Genomic DNA, 15,027 nt, shown 5'->3' with positions numbered 1-15,027 from the left:
AATATTTAAAGGCCACTTTTTGAGTCTGGCACTCTTATAACCCATATATCAGGAAATCCATTACTGAGACGAATAAAACAACAAACTCGTGCCGGTCCGCAAGAGTCTGACATCTATCCCTTCCTGGTGTGCAACGGAGTAATGTGATTTAGGACTTCACCTAAGAAGACCTAAACTCTTTGGGTGGCAGTTAGGTCAAAGGACTCTGGAGTGTCTGCTAGCTGACCCTGCAGTCCTCCGTGTCTGGATGTGTCCTTTATACCTTTATTGTCAGAAGTCAAAGCTGTCAATAGAAGTAACCAGGAAAAAATATAAAGCACTGGAGAATTTTTTTTTTTTTTTTTTTTTTTTTTTTTTTTTTTTTTTTTTTTTTTAACCGTGTGAAAGGCACGGAGATTACAGGAAGATCTGAGGTGAAGTTTGCAGAGTGACAACCCCCGTGCCATTCACTGTCATATCTGCTTCTGGTGTACAGGACTCATGCAGACATGTGCAAAGCATTCCTGTATTGTGCGACATCAGATGGGTTGGTTACTGTTACTATCTCACATGGCAACCGAGAGTGCTAGGATGAGGTGGCTACCACAGCCTTTCCAGAGGTTTTTCTTTGCATGTTTCCTTTTGTTTGCTTATGGGATCCTAGAGCCTATGCTAGACCCGAAACACTCAAATATGTCACACACTTTTTTTCTGAGCCTGTTTTCTTATCTGTAAAGTATTGGAAGTATTAGTTGATTAGTAGTTATTGTTGAGAATCAATGTGATTTCATATATATGTATATGTATACATATATGCATATACTCACATATATATATATATATATATATATATATATATATATATATGAAAAAGCCTAGGTAGATAATAACTGCTAGAAAAATATTAATTCTTTCTCCTCTTCCCTTATATAATTTAACTCTCTCAATAATCTAATTTTCCTACTTGCTGGAAAATTCTAAGGGGAGTACTTGTAACCAGTGGTATTACAAAAAGGTGGATGCTGATGGATTGCTTGCTTTGCACCAGTATTACCAGCCACAGTAAAAGAACAGTGAGAAATTCAACACTCAGAATTTACTAGACAGTAGTGACTTTGTCTTGTCCTGTACTTAGATGTGGTTTGGTTGCAAAGTATGTGAAAATTAACCATAGGTGTAATTTAAGTTCTCCTGTCATATAATATTATTTATTGTCCTATTTGAATTAAATGATAACCGAATGCAATGGAAATACTACAGCTATCTAGGTACTATCGTCCCTTGTGGTTAGGACAAATGATGCAGAAACATGGAGCACATTTTTGCTAAGGTCAGAATTGGCCTTAAGATTTACCCCTCCACTGTTTCAAATACCTTGTTCCTATTAAAAAACCATCATGCACATTGTAGAATACACATGTAAAAACTGAAATGAATGCGGATTCAACAGGCCTGCTCATATGGCTTGGAGCAAGTCAACAAATTAGTGGATACAAGGCTCCCCCTAGCAACTGAAAGGCATACTACAACCTGCACTTCAAAGGGGGTTTATATTAGAGACTTACTGTCTTGTTTTTAAATACACCTTTTGGGAGGGGGAAAATAAGGAGTCACATCAAATGCCCCAGAGTGCTGTGCATCTTTATGAGTAGATGAAGCTGATTTCATGGGGATTTATATCTTCCATTCATTCTTTATCCAAACTGAGTCTCAAGCAAAAAGGTTACTCTTCTTCCACAAATGGAAATTAAACGCAGGGGGGAAATCAACTTAATTCAACAAATGGAAGAATATCTTCTTGAATTTCTTTCTGCCACCAATGTCTTTGAAATGAGTAGCCTATGAGTCCTTCCTAAAAAGAAGTTCTTTCCATCTGGTGGGTAAGTTTACCTCCAACTTAGATGGCCAGGGGAGTATTAGGAAATGTTTGTACATTAATACCAGCTCTCAGCCCCACTGCACTTATTTTCCTGGCTTTCAGTTTTCCTAATTCTGTGACCCTTTAATTCAGTTCCTCATGTTGTGATGACTCCAACTGTAAAATTACTTCATTGCTACTTCATAACTGGAATTTTGCTACTGTTATGAATTGCAATGTAAATATTTGGTATGTGACTCCCCCCAAGGGGCTGTGACCCACAGGTTGAGAACCACTCATTTATTTGAATAATAAATACAGTCACACAGTGCATGCCTCTCTGTAGAGACACTAGAGATCTTTAGTTGTCTCCCTCTATTTTGTGCTACATATGAGTATTACCCCTCAGGTTGAAGCACCACTCTGACTGAAGCAGGTATCTCAAACAACATTTGTGTTCTTCCTGCGACTGCCACCGTTCTCAGACTTCTGTATAGCATGTCCATATCCTAAAATATCAGTACTTTGTACTCTTATGCCCACTAAGCAGACATAGTGTTTCTATTAGTGGGAAAGCTGATGCTAGAGTGTTGCTGTCAGTTCAACTTCTGAGACTAGTTACATGCTGCCAAGGTGTAAGCCCAGGCCATTCCACTAAAGCCAGGCCCTACCCACAGCTGCCTTCTTTCTACTCCCTTTCTCGGGTGTTCTTCACGTTCTCATTTGCTCACCTGCTTATTACAAATGCAGATGTTCTTAGTCTTGCCATTAGTGTGTCATCACTATTATGTGAAGACTGCTTAGGAGATACTGAATTTCACCAAGACCTCAACCAAGTAGGGTCCTGCCTATGGCTTAGAATCCCCAAGAGTGAAATGAGGTTGTCAATATGATGCTGTCTTTGGGAAATGACTCTCAGTTGCCCTTGGTTTCCCACTCTTGTGTTCTCCACTGGAAGAATTCAGAAGAGACACAAAGGACAGAGTGTAAAGGATAGAATTTGTTGTAGAAGGAAGGGATAAAAGTGTATGATGTATATGATGACCAAAGTGACCATGGCTTCTGTTTATAGTTTAGGCTGGTGTATTAGTTACTCTTCTACTGTAGTGATAAAATACCATAATCAAGGCAACTTATAGAAGGAAGGGCTTATTTGGGCTTATGGTTCTAGAGGGATAAGAATCCATTTTGGTAAGGAAGCATGGCAACCAGTAGCCAGTTAGATGCTCACATGTTGAACTACAAGCAAGAAGAAGAGAGAATGAACTAGGAATGATGTGATTTTGGCTTCTTAAAGTCTGTTCCGAGTGTCATACTTATGTCAGCAGGGCCATGCCTACTAAGCCTCCCCAAACAATGCCACCAACTGGGGGCTGAACATTCAAATGCCTGAGACTCTGGGTGCTATTGCATTCAAACCACTACAGCTAGGTTTATACAGCCCCTAAAGTCTCTAGAACATGCAGCTTTTCTTTGGGGGTATTTTATTGTCCAAGTAGCTGGTAGACCCTCTTAAACTGATTCTTATGAAGGGGGATCATGGTGTACTTGAAATCAGAAATCCATTGGCTAGAGAGCAATCAGGTAAGATTTTTGATGTAAACTTTTTAGTGGTTTAAATGCCACGCCTCCTTTCCAGGGTCAGAGATATGATTCAAATCCCATTCTGCTGAGCAATAATCAGAGTCTTATAGTTTTAGACCTTAGTTTTACAAGTTGCTGATTATAAGGATGACATCCATCCCCAGTGATCTTCAAGTCTGCTGACACATGAGTTACTTGACAGCGAAAGAGAGCCAGGTGTCACATATTGTTCTCTACATTCTCTTGTGGAGTGTAGACTAGCGTTAAGAGAAACTGCTGACCATGTTGAAAGGATGCCTAAGTGCTCCTCCAAGTCGATGTGAGCATTCAGAGTGTGTGCATGGTCTAAGGGTGTGCATAAATGTGCATGTGCTGGTATGGGTGTGCATAAGTATACATGCCTATGTATGTGAGTGTGCATGCCTCTGAACATTAGGCCTTGAGCACACCTAACACATTGCACATTCTGAAAACAATGAGCATTCCCCTCTCCTATCTGGACCTGAAAGTATCAGCTGCAGGAGTGTGGGTGTAGTTTTAGCCAACAGCACACAACAGACATTAATGGATTCACTAAGGGTTACCTGACTTCTCGATTTCTACAGCAATCCCATAAACAGACACTTTAAAGGGGAAAAATAACCATACTGTCAGTTCAAAGCATTTGTTTTTGTGAAGCAAAGACTGCATTAGAGCTGGTTAATAATCCCTGGTTGTCAGCTATTTTGACAGGGATGGTATTCAGTATTTGAAATGCTGCATTTAATGGCTCTGTTCCTAGAAAACGAGGAAGTCATTTGAAGGACCAAAGAGTGTCAAGAGTAATCCTACCTGACACCATCAACTTTGCATATGAAAGGGAAAGAAGCTTTCCAGAGAAGCCCAGGGAACCAAAGTTGCTTATCTTCCAAGTGCACTCTGGGTAGATTCCCAATCTGTGCCATTTACCAAGAGAAGCCTAAATAAAGAAACGGGGCTGTTGGAGAGTCCAGACAGTCACACACTACCTTGGTGTTACCATGCCTGTGAAATCCCCAAGAATTTTGATTTCTGAATTCTTACAAAATAAGATAATGGATTTGAAAGCACATCTTAGACTGAAATGTTGGAAAGTAGCAATGTTCTTTTTCTGTCATTCATTTGTTCATCATGTGGCTCCTTTGATCATTTTGTCTAAGCGCAGAAATGCAGAGAATGGTCTCTTACTTCTTAGCACAGGCATGCATCAAGAGAACAAGACAATTATTGGGCAGGAGATCAGAAGAGGGATGAACCACAGCACCAGTTTTATGCTTTGAATTTCTCTTTCTTGAATCCAGATGTATGTTGGAAGATAGCTGTATCTCTAGTCCATTTCTTCCACTCTAGTTTCTATCCTAGATCTATTTTTCACACCTATAAAAGAGTGATTACATGTGATATGCATACCTCCCTGTGTGTCATTCTGTAGAGTTGCCCATTGCCTACAGTGCAGAAGATATACTCCTTGAAGGATTTCAAGACCCCAGTTGGTGAGTTGGTCCTGGTCTTGTTCAGCTAAATTATCTACCCCTTATTCATACCCTTCCACTGCTCTTTGGGCTCACTGCACAATTTCTATCAGACAATCTTTTTTTTTTTGCTTTTTAGTGTTCCAGGGTGTTTATAAAGCCTGCACAGTCCTCACTTCTGGGAACCTCCTCCTAGTGCTGACATAAGTAACAATTCTACCTCTGATCAGAGTCAAATGCAATCTGCTGTCTAGGAAGCTGTTCCTACTATCCCAAGCATGTTTTCCTTCTTTTCTTCATGATTATAAATGACCTTGCAGTGAACATTGGCTGAGGATATTACTTTAGATCCTGGACCTGTCCTTTGAAGAGGCTTGTCACTCTAAGAGACCAGATCCTGAAGCCTAAAGAAAGCAGGCCACTCTCACCTCTCTGTCTGTCTGTCTATCTGTCTACCTGTCTGTATGTCTCTGTATCTCCTTCCTTCTCTCCCTCCTTCCTTCCCTTTCTCTGTGACATGGAGTAAAGAAGCCATACTGTTTTTTTTGTTGTTGTTGTTCATTTTTTTCCCATTTTTTCTTTTATTTTACAATACTATTCAGTTCTACATAACAGCCACGGATTCCCTTGTTCTCCCCCTTCCTGCCCCCTCCCCTTCCCCCCAGTTTACCCCCCATTCCCACCACCTCCAGATCAAGGCCACCCCTGAGGACTGAGATCGACCTGATAGAGTCAGTCCAGGCAGGTCCAGTCCCCTCCTCCCAGACTGAGCCAAGCGTCCCTGTATAAGCCCCAGGTTTCAAACAGCTATCTCATGCAGTGAGCCCAGGACCAGAGCCATACTGTTTTTAATTGATGGCTCCTCCATGCTTTCTGTCCGATACGTTATGTTGAACTAAGTCATGTGATGCCTCCTCCAAAGGCTATGTGTCAGATGTTTTCTTTTGTTTGAGAGGATGTCTCTGAAGGCTCCCTCTTCTGTTCTTGAACAAACCGGTATCTATCATCATGCCTGTGATGGCTGTGGCTCTTCCTCTTACTTCAGTGATCCCTGTTAATGAAGCTCCTCTCCAACTTTCAAAGAGAACCCCCCACACACACACACCACCTTTCCCTTACAGGACCCACTTCTGTTGTCTCTGATAAAATATACCCTTCCTTTTTAATGCTTTCCATTTCAAGGCCTGGCCATCTCTTAGTCTTGGAATAGTTCCTCTTTTACCAAAGGGTAACTGTGTCAGTTCTTTTCTCGAAAAAGAGCCCTATTACTCATAGTACATGCGACCTCTGTTCTATGTTCACCCAAACAAGGAGCATGGGAAATTTTTGCTGAATTTCTAAATGTACAGACATATGTCAGATATTTTGTGGGTGAGGAGAGAGAGAGAGAGAGAGAGAGAGAGAGAGAGAGAGAGAGAGATCCCATTTCTCTACTATACTAGCAATTTCATCTTTCCATAATGCCATTTTTTGAACTTCAGAGATGCAGTAGCCATAAGTATTTGCATTAGATTGCAGGTTCCTTTACAGTGGGAATATGTATTTTCACATTAGAAAGTTCTGGTTGTCTTAGTAAGCAGTAAAGGAGTGATTCGTGTTGAAAGTATAACAGATAAGCCTTCGACGTGCTGTGATAATGATTGGTAGAAGAACGGGGACTCCCGACAGTGGTTCTCATAATTCTCAAATATCCTCCATCAGCTATTAAATGGAGGAGTTCATTTGCTTTCTGAGGGTGACCAAGAAAAGTCAGAGAGAGAAGAGAAATGCAATGCCCACTGAGAGAGGTAACACAATATTCCAAGTCAGAGAGGAAAGAAATCCCCATCAAACTCTTTCTGGAACACCAAGTTTAGTTTTAATCAGCTTTGTCAACAAAAGGAGCTAGCATATCACTGATGACATTAGAGGAAGACCATGCTGTACTTAAGTGATGCAAGGATGTGTTGCAGGCAGAACATTAACTCCGATAGGGACTTTCCCACAAATAATTCAGTACAAGGTATTATCTTTTTTTTTTTTTTAAAAAAAAGAATAGGTTTATTGAAGCTGCACTGTTTCTCTTTCCTGCTCTCTCCCTCACTCCCACCCTCATCCCCCCTTTAATGACTCCGCCTTAATGGACTGGTGCCATGGCACAGGGGCACTTGCTTCTTGGGTGGCTCTGCACTAGTTACACGCTTGTAGAATTTTTAAGAATACCTCTGCAGCCAAATTTAAAGAAAAAGAATTCAAAAACAGTGAAATTTCACAGGGACAGACAGTTAGTTGTTGGCGGTGATACTACACTGACCTGATTGCAATCGGGTTCGGTTTGTGCCCTGAGTGACTTACAAAGAGGCCATGCTCACTAACACCCAGAAGGGGGCAGCACTTTATTTGCGTACCGCCTCCCTAACCCCCACCCCCACCCCACCCCCCCTCTCCCCCACCCTTAACCCACCCCCTCCTCCAGCAAGTATGAACTGCCCAGGTTCCAGCATGAGTGACAGGTTTCAGTTCCCCTCTCAGAAATGGGGTTGAGGAGTGAGGTCCAGAAGGTGGAGTAGAGGGAGCGGTATCCTGCCTCACCTTTACTTCTCCTTCTTCCCCTCAGCTGCACTCAGGCAGGTCAGGCGGGTGGCTGCAAGACCCTGGAGGAGGATGCTGAGACCCTCGGAGCCCAGTAGTGCTCTGGCAGTTTTGTGTGGCACAGACAGGAAGCCAGCAGCTGGGATCTCTTCGAAAGTGCAGCGGAGAGTAAAGGAATTTAAGGCCATTTTAATTTTTTTGTTCTCATTCTAAACTCTTGTGCTCTAAAACGCCTTCATTTTTATGCAAAATTATCCACTTCCTGTGTCACCTGTCTCCTGTTTAGCCTGGCTTCCTGCATGCCACTGACTAAGGCTTGCTAACTAACGTGCCTAGCTGTCATGACTGTTGCGGTAATGCTCGGTAGTATGTTAGACTTCACAAATGGCTTTCATACACCCAGTCAACAGATCCTCATTGCTCAGCTGCTGCCACCATATGGTCTGATAGGTATTGTAGCTTGCAAAACGGTTGATCCAATTCCTTATATTTAGAGGAATTTCAGCTTAATAAAGAGACCAGGTGTGTGTGTGTGTGTGTGTGTGTGTGTGTGTGTGTGTACACATGTGTGTGCACTCACAGCTCAGTATAATTAAGAAGAGCGTATAGAGAGGACAGGAAGATTCATTGCCACTGTTGGAGATGTCACTGAAGGTGGTCAAGTGCAGCTTTACAGAAGGAGGAAGTAACATTTGATGGACTCTTTTAACAAGAGAGGGAACAAGGTCACTGCGGCAGACATCAGGTTTGCAGAGGAGTGAAGATCTGTAAGCTTTGTAACTGGTCAGTGCAGCTCGAGCAAGCCACTGGCATCAGGGGAGTTACAGATGCTGAAGAGGAAAGAGGGGGAAACTCATGAGGGGATGAAGAACAAATGTCTAAGCTCCCGAAAACCTAGGGACCATTGGAGTAGTCATTGTTTCTCCATTTTGTGAATGAAGCAACTGGCCTGCTCAGGATGTTCAGCAGCCGCTTGCCAAGAGCTGCTTCCTTAGAACTCAACAGCTCATTTCTTTGCATATAATCCTTAAGGATCCGATGACAAGATGATTACAGGAGACTTAAACAATTAACATGAGTAAAGGGTGAACTGTTAGCCCACAAGAACCCCCAAAGGGTGGACTTCCTAAGATCATTCATCTGCTTGCTTCACTTTAAAAAAAAAAAAAATGTTAGCAATCTAGAGAAATATGAACACTAATGAACAGACTCACATTCTTTTCATTATAATTCATCTCTGAATATCCCAATGTGTCAAGAATATCTTTTAAACCCTTCCACTAACCTAAAAAAAATAGCAATCAAGTAACCCATACGGATTCAATTTTATGGTCTAATTGGAACTTATTTTCAAATCTCAAAATGGTCAGTCTCAAAAGTCTTTCAAGTATCGGGAATCAAATCCTGGTGTGGGAACTAGTTTGAGTTCCATAGATTGCCCTGCTCTTTTCGTAAAAATGAAATTTTTTTTGGGGGGGGGTGGTAACCATGACTGTCCTACAAATCTATGTTTTATCAGATGAAGCAATTAAGTAACAGTGGGTAAAACAAAATCTCATGTTCACAAAGCATGTGACAGAAGGTTGGGGGTTGGGGACTGGACCTTGTCTCTTCTCAGTCCAGGTGCAACATTCTAGGCTGCATGGATCCCTAAAGTCTATTCCACCAGAGTTCTGGAGCAAATGCCTTTTGCAAATTTCCTATGCAGCTAATCACCACTAGAGGGCGAGAGAGGACCTTCAAAGTTAACATGACTGCTTGAACTAGAAATCGTTTGTCACAAGTTTATTGCAGCATGCACTCACGCACGCGCGCACATAATAGCAACAAAACAACAACAAAATGTAGAAAAAGCCCCTGTCTCCCAAATGTGTTCCTCTATTTTTGTTTGTTAATTGTAGTTCAAATTATATTGTGCAATAAATATTGTGCTACAAACACCATGCAACAAGATTAAGGAAGGGGACAGGAGTAAATAGAGGACTGATGTAAAGAATTGCATCTGGCCTGGGGTGAAAGGGATGAAGGTCCCTTTTAGCCAGTTTCTCTACGAAATCTATGAGGTCTTTACCCATGTTTCAAGAACAAATGGAGTTGCTGTAGGATGAAAGCTATTGTGAGAACTTGAGTGGAACATTTTGCTTGGGTGTAGGGTGAAGTTCAGCATGTTAGACATTTAAAAGACAGAGTAGAAACTTAAGTGTTAGAATAATAATGAGGAAAGAGTGATCACAGCGAGGAGCCATAATAGGAGGGAATCAAAAGCCCAAGCAGAGGAGAAGGCTTGTGTTGAATTTTTTTTTTTATGATCATTGTCTCAAGGCCATATTTCACATGAGTTAGGATGTGTTGGCCTAGGAGCAACATCTTCATAGAGGAGAGCAAAAATCTCACCCCAGGAGTCAGGTCTAGTCCTTTATCATCTTGGAGTACTGCCACAGTCAAGTTCATCCTGAAGGATGTTAGACTGATCTGAGCTGGTGATGCAGAGATGTTAATTGATGCAAAGAAGGCTCCAGTCCAGTTGTTTTAGCTCTGAGTCCCACAAACAATGTCTAGAGTGGCAAGAAGATGGATAACTTGGGTGGCCCATGGCCCTTTAGTCCCCTTTTAGTGGTCACCCAAACTGCTTTTAGGGCTTTGGAGGTATAGATCTCTTGGTAGCTGCTTCAAGGCTGACAGAAGGGTGAGAAGGGGAACAGCAGTGTCTCAGAGAGGGTCCATCCAAGGGGCCATGATAAAGCTTAACAGGTGGCAAAGATCCAGAACATAAGACAGGAGGTTATAATTGTACAACTTTGTGGGGGAACCATCAAGAGACAAAGTTATATGAAAACTTTAACATCAAGATTAACATGCATTATGTGCAATTGTACACCTGCATTGACCATGTAGCAGAGTTTTGTAGTGGGTTAAGGGGACTTTATTTCCTGTTTGTGTACATCACATTCCTGCATGAGGAACAGGCACCTGGAAGCTTTTCTCGATCCAAGAGAACTACTTGAGCCTGAGTGGAGTTGTGGAGGGGGGGTGTCCTGCCATGCAAGTGTATCATAAATTTACCTCACTTTCCTCAAGCATTTAATATTTCACAGCCAATTTTTTTATATACCTGATTTTAAATATTATCTTACATTAAAGAAACCTTAAGGTTACTTTACACTTGCTTTGAATTACTTGCTTTACACCCAGTTTTAATGTATGCAGAATACTTACTATACGATGGAAATGAAAATTGGTCTCTCCCACCAAGCTTGTCTCTATAAATGATTACATTTATACTGAGCATGACAGACCACAAACTTGTATATTTTAACAGTTTAAAACTGTTACCTTTAGCCTTAACAGTTTAAAACAAGCTAGTACCTCTTATAAGATTAGAATTTTACAGTTTTATCCTTATGAAGTTTGAGTCTTAAAAATCTATAATTCTCGAATTAAAGGTCCCTTAGTGTCAAAGTAAACTTTAAACCATAAATGCAGTCTATAGAGAGACTGGGAACCTCATTATCCAGATCCTTTTACAATGTACTTTTATGAAATACCACAGTTTTTATGTGACTCAGTTTTTCCAAATAGCAAAAGATTAACGAAAATAGCAAGGGGAACCTTAGGAGATGACAAACGTTAATCATCGAACATATGTTACATAGAGCTTGCTCATGATTTTGTTCTCATCTGTTATTTTTCATTCGCAGGACAAATATCATCATACAAAAATCCATGCTAATCCAAAATATCTTGGAGGCTTAATGCTGCCTCCTTAGTCTGAAAAAAAGGGAACACATTGATCAGTAGAAGGATAGCATACGGTCACCCTAATCAAAATGGCAGTAAAGTTACATGGCATGCTTCTACCCTGATGTCACCAGCTGAGACGGTAGAAAGCCTCGTGACTGCTACTTAATCAGCCAAGACGACAGCATACCACATGGTGCCCCAAGGTCAGCTAGCACATCAGGCACATGTCCTCTTCCAGAACAAGAGTTTAATTCATGTTACATACAGGGTATGTTATAGCAGATTACCTATACATTTAGTTTAAATCACATTCAGTGAACTTATAAATCCTAAATAAAGAAAGTTAGTTTCTTTCTTTCTTTCTTTTCTTTTCTTTCTTTCTTTTTTTTTTTTTTTTTTACAAGGTCTTCTGTAGCCCTGGTTGAGCTGGAATTTGCTATACAGACCAGGCTGACCTTGAATTAACAGAAATCTGGGTCCTGGGATTAAAGGCGTACATAGTCCCTGATACCACAGTGTTGTTTTTTCTTTTTTAAGATTTATTTATTATGTATACAGTGTCCTATCTGCAAGCATGCCTGCATACCAGAAGAAGGTATCAAATCTCATAGATGGTTGTGAGCCACCATGTGGTTGCTGGGAATTGAACTCAGGACCTCTGGAAGAACAGGCAGTGCTCTTAACCTCTGAGCCGTCTCTCCCAGCCCAAAAGTTAAAGTTTCAACAAAAGCTTTAGAGATAGTGAACAAAACCAAGAAAATGGGTGGGCAGGGGTAGAATTCAGAGAGTTAAAGACCTCGCCATTTGTAACCTCTGTGGGTCATACTTTATTTCTCAGTTGTTCTCAAGTGCAAAATGTCTTTTCCTGGGCTGTTTTGTGTTTCTGTGTTTTCACTGTCACAGAGTCATGTGATTGGCCTGTCCCAGGATAGAGATTTTAAAGGAAACTTAAAAACAACAACAACAACAACAAAAAAAAACAACAACAAAAAAAAAACAACAACAACAACAAAAAAAAAAACAACTGCTTGAGTCTGGGGCAGACAGGCCAAATCCCAACTCCAGTACCAGTCTTCTCTGTAGAATAGAATAACATGAAACAAGTTTTCTATATTATTCACACCTAAAAGACATTTGAATTTCTGTAAGACTGAAACCAGTGATCTACATATCCATCACCAATTTATGTGTATCTGCAGATAAGAGCAGACAGCCTGAAATGCTTTTACCTCCTGAGAGAAGTGGGATGCTGCCCCTTATTGGAACAGAAATACCTTCCATACTTTGCAAGGCAAGCTGGGAAATAGAGTCTTTGAGCAGAAAACCATCAGGCTCAGCGAATACAAATGTTTCTACAAGCTTGAGGAGTCTACAAGTGTGAACCCTCAGAACCCACATGTAGCCAGATGTGTAGTGTGCATATCTGTGATCCCAGGATTCCTGTGAAGAGATAGGAGGAGAAAGGAGACTCCCTTAGACTTCTTGAGCCAGGTAGCCTGGAGTGTGTGGGGAAGAGACTATGTCTCCCTTCCAACAAGCTCCATCCTGCTCAGCTTGTGAGATTCGACAGGATTGGAACACTCAGAGTATTATGGTCATAGACCAGACGCTGTCTCAAACAAGATGGAAGGTCCAGGTCAACACCTGAGTTTGCCCTCTGATCTCTATACATAGGCCATGTTATGAGTGGACCCACAATCATACACACACATATATACACAAACATCATATATACTATGCATTAAAATATTTGAGGAAATTAAATTAATTGAAAATAGGGACTTAAGAGATGGCTCGGCTCAGCAAGTAAGAGTCGGTAGTGCTCATGCATTGGACTCAAGTACAGTTCCCAGCACCCACTTCAGGTGGGTCACAAGTGCCTGGAAAGACAGCTTCATGAAGATCTGATGTCTCTGACCTCTGCAGGCACCTACACTCACACGAACATACCCGCGCACAGACACAAACCCACACCTGTAATGAAAAATAATAAAAGCAAATCTTAAAAGACCCAAACAACAAAAATTAGAAATAAATGAAATCTAGAATGGAGATAAAAAACAGTAAGCAGCTTGTGTATTAACAATAAAAGGTGTGGGATAATTAATAATGTTGGAGTTTCATGTGACAGAAGAAAAGAGTGTCAAGGTTTACTTCTCTCAGTTGCATGACCAGCAGAGGAAAGGACTGAATGGATAGATAAAATCATTCAGATCTCTAGCTTTTTTGAATCAGCCTCTGAGGAAAGGGGTTTGGATAAAGCTCACAGCAGCATTAGGGAATTGCCTTAGGGAGACAACGATGACATGGTGTTCATATGAAGTCATTGCCTTTGCACACTTTGATCTGTTCAAATACAGAAGGTCCTGGATTGAGCATGTGGCATTGCTGGTCCTACATGTGAGGTTTCTATGAATACATCATGATCAGTCCCCTTACCCAAGCCACAGTTGCTGGGGTTCTGCTTGTCTGGCTTTGACCTTGTACCAGAGCATCAAGGAACAGAGATGATGTGATGGAGACTGCTGCCCCCCTCAAACAAGCAGGTGTGACTAGAAGAAACGGGTCCCCGTGGCTGTAAATGGCATTTTTTATCAGATGTGAAAGCAAATCCTGGAATGTTTGACAAAGGAAGGTCATGGAACCTTCATCAGAGAACCTTTACAACGGCGACAGATTTCTGGAGCAGTGAGGTGACACTCATGGACTTCCACCAGGCAACTGAAAAGGGTGACAGTGGGTCTTTAGGCCTCTGCAAGATGAGTCTGTAGGAGATTCCAAACACTAAGTACCCCTATTTACACACAAGTTGTGCAATGGGAAAGTTGTGAGAATGGGTATATTCTGTAAAATTAGATGGGAGATTACTCGAGGGGAACGAGGGATTCGGGGACGACTGAAGGGTGCATGTGGCATGAAAGTGTGCGAAAGGGGTCTGCCAGGCTTTGGAGAGCCCATGGGGGCGCGTGGAGGTCAGGGGAAGATACTGGAGAAAGAGGCAACAGAAACAAATTTTGTTTGAAAGATGCCATACTGAACACCAATACTTCATAAACATTTTAAAATGGCCTCATCGTTTACAAACTCTTATTGTGCCACAAGAGGGCAGTATTGCTTCATTGTTTTCTCCTTCGTGAGCCACCATCTCAGCTTTACTTCTAACAAATCCGGCAGTGGGTTTTTCAGCACTCACTTAGGAAGCAGCAAGCAGTAATTAATACAATAATCCTGTATCATGTGTTTCAGAATGACAGAGATCTGGCTAAAGATTAACACTGCTAACATTTATCTGTAACCCCCCCCCCCTTTTTTTTTGGAAAAAAAGAATGATGTTCTTGGGTCATTATGTGTCAGTGACAAATACCACTTTTTCCCAGGTGGTGATAGGAGGTGTGGGCTTCATCATGGCCTCTTGTGAATCAAACCCATGGTCATGTAACCTTTTCAGTAATAGGATTCCAGGACTAATGAGGGAGTATTAGACCTGCAGGAGATTCATAAAGCTAAGGCTCCTTTGAGAATTAAAAAACTAGCCTGCCTCTCAACAAGCTGGGTCTGTCCTGGCGGATTCCTTAGCAGGAGGATGAAAAGGACAAAGGAGTTGTTCACCTGTCATTACTAACAGTTCTGTCTTCCTTTTGTGTTGGGTACAAGGTCAAGCAGGTTGCCTTCCCTGGTCCAATTGGGCTGTAGAATGAAGCTCTGGTGGATTTTCCAAGTAATGTGCAGAGAGACCATTCGTAAGAGGGGGGTTAGGTGATGCTACAAAGCTTAGGGTCTAAGAGTTGGTCTGGAGTTGGGTTC

General features: G+C 41.5%; 1 protein-coding gene across 3 annotated transcripts in view; it reads left to right on the top strand.

Annotated features, from left to right (window-relative positions):
• Nyap2 (neuronal tyrosine-phosphorylated phosphoinositide-3-kinase adaptor 2) overlaps positions 1-15,027 on the top strand; it is a 253,449-nt gene that overhangs the window by 216,780 nt on the left and 21,642 nt on the right. The gene's annotated exons all lie outside the window — the stretch shown is intronic.

This window comes from Peromyscus leucopus, chromosome 13 (genome assembly GCF_004664715.2).
Source record: "Peromyscus leucopus breed LL Stock chromosome 13, UCI_PerLeu_2.1, whole genome shotgun sequence".
Taxonomy (NCBI): domain Eukaryota; kingdom Metazoa; phylum Chordata; class Mammalia; order Rodentia; family Cricetidae; genus Peromyscus; species Peromyscus leucopus.
This window is presented reverse-complemented; position numbering and strand designations above follow the sequence as displayed.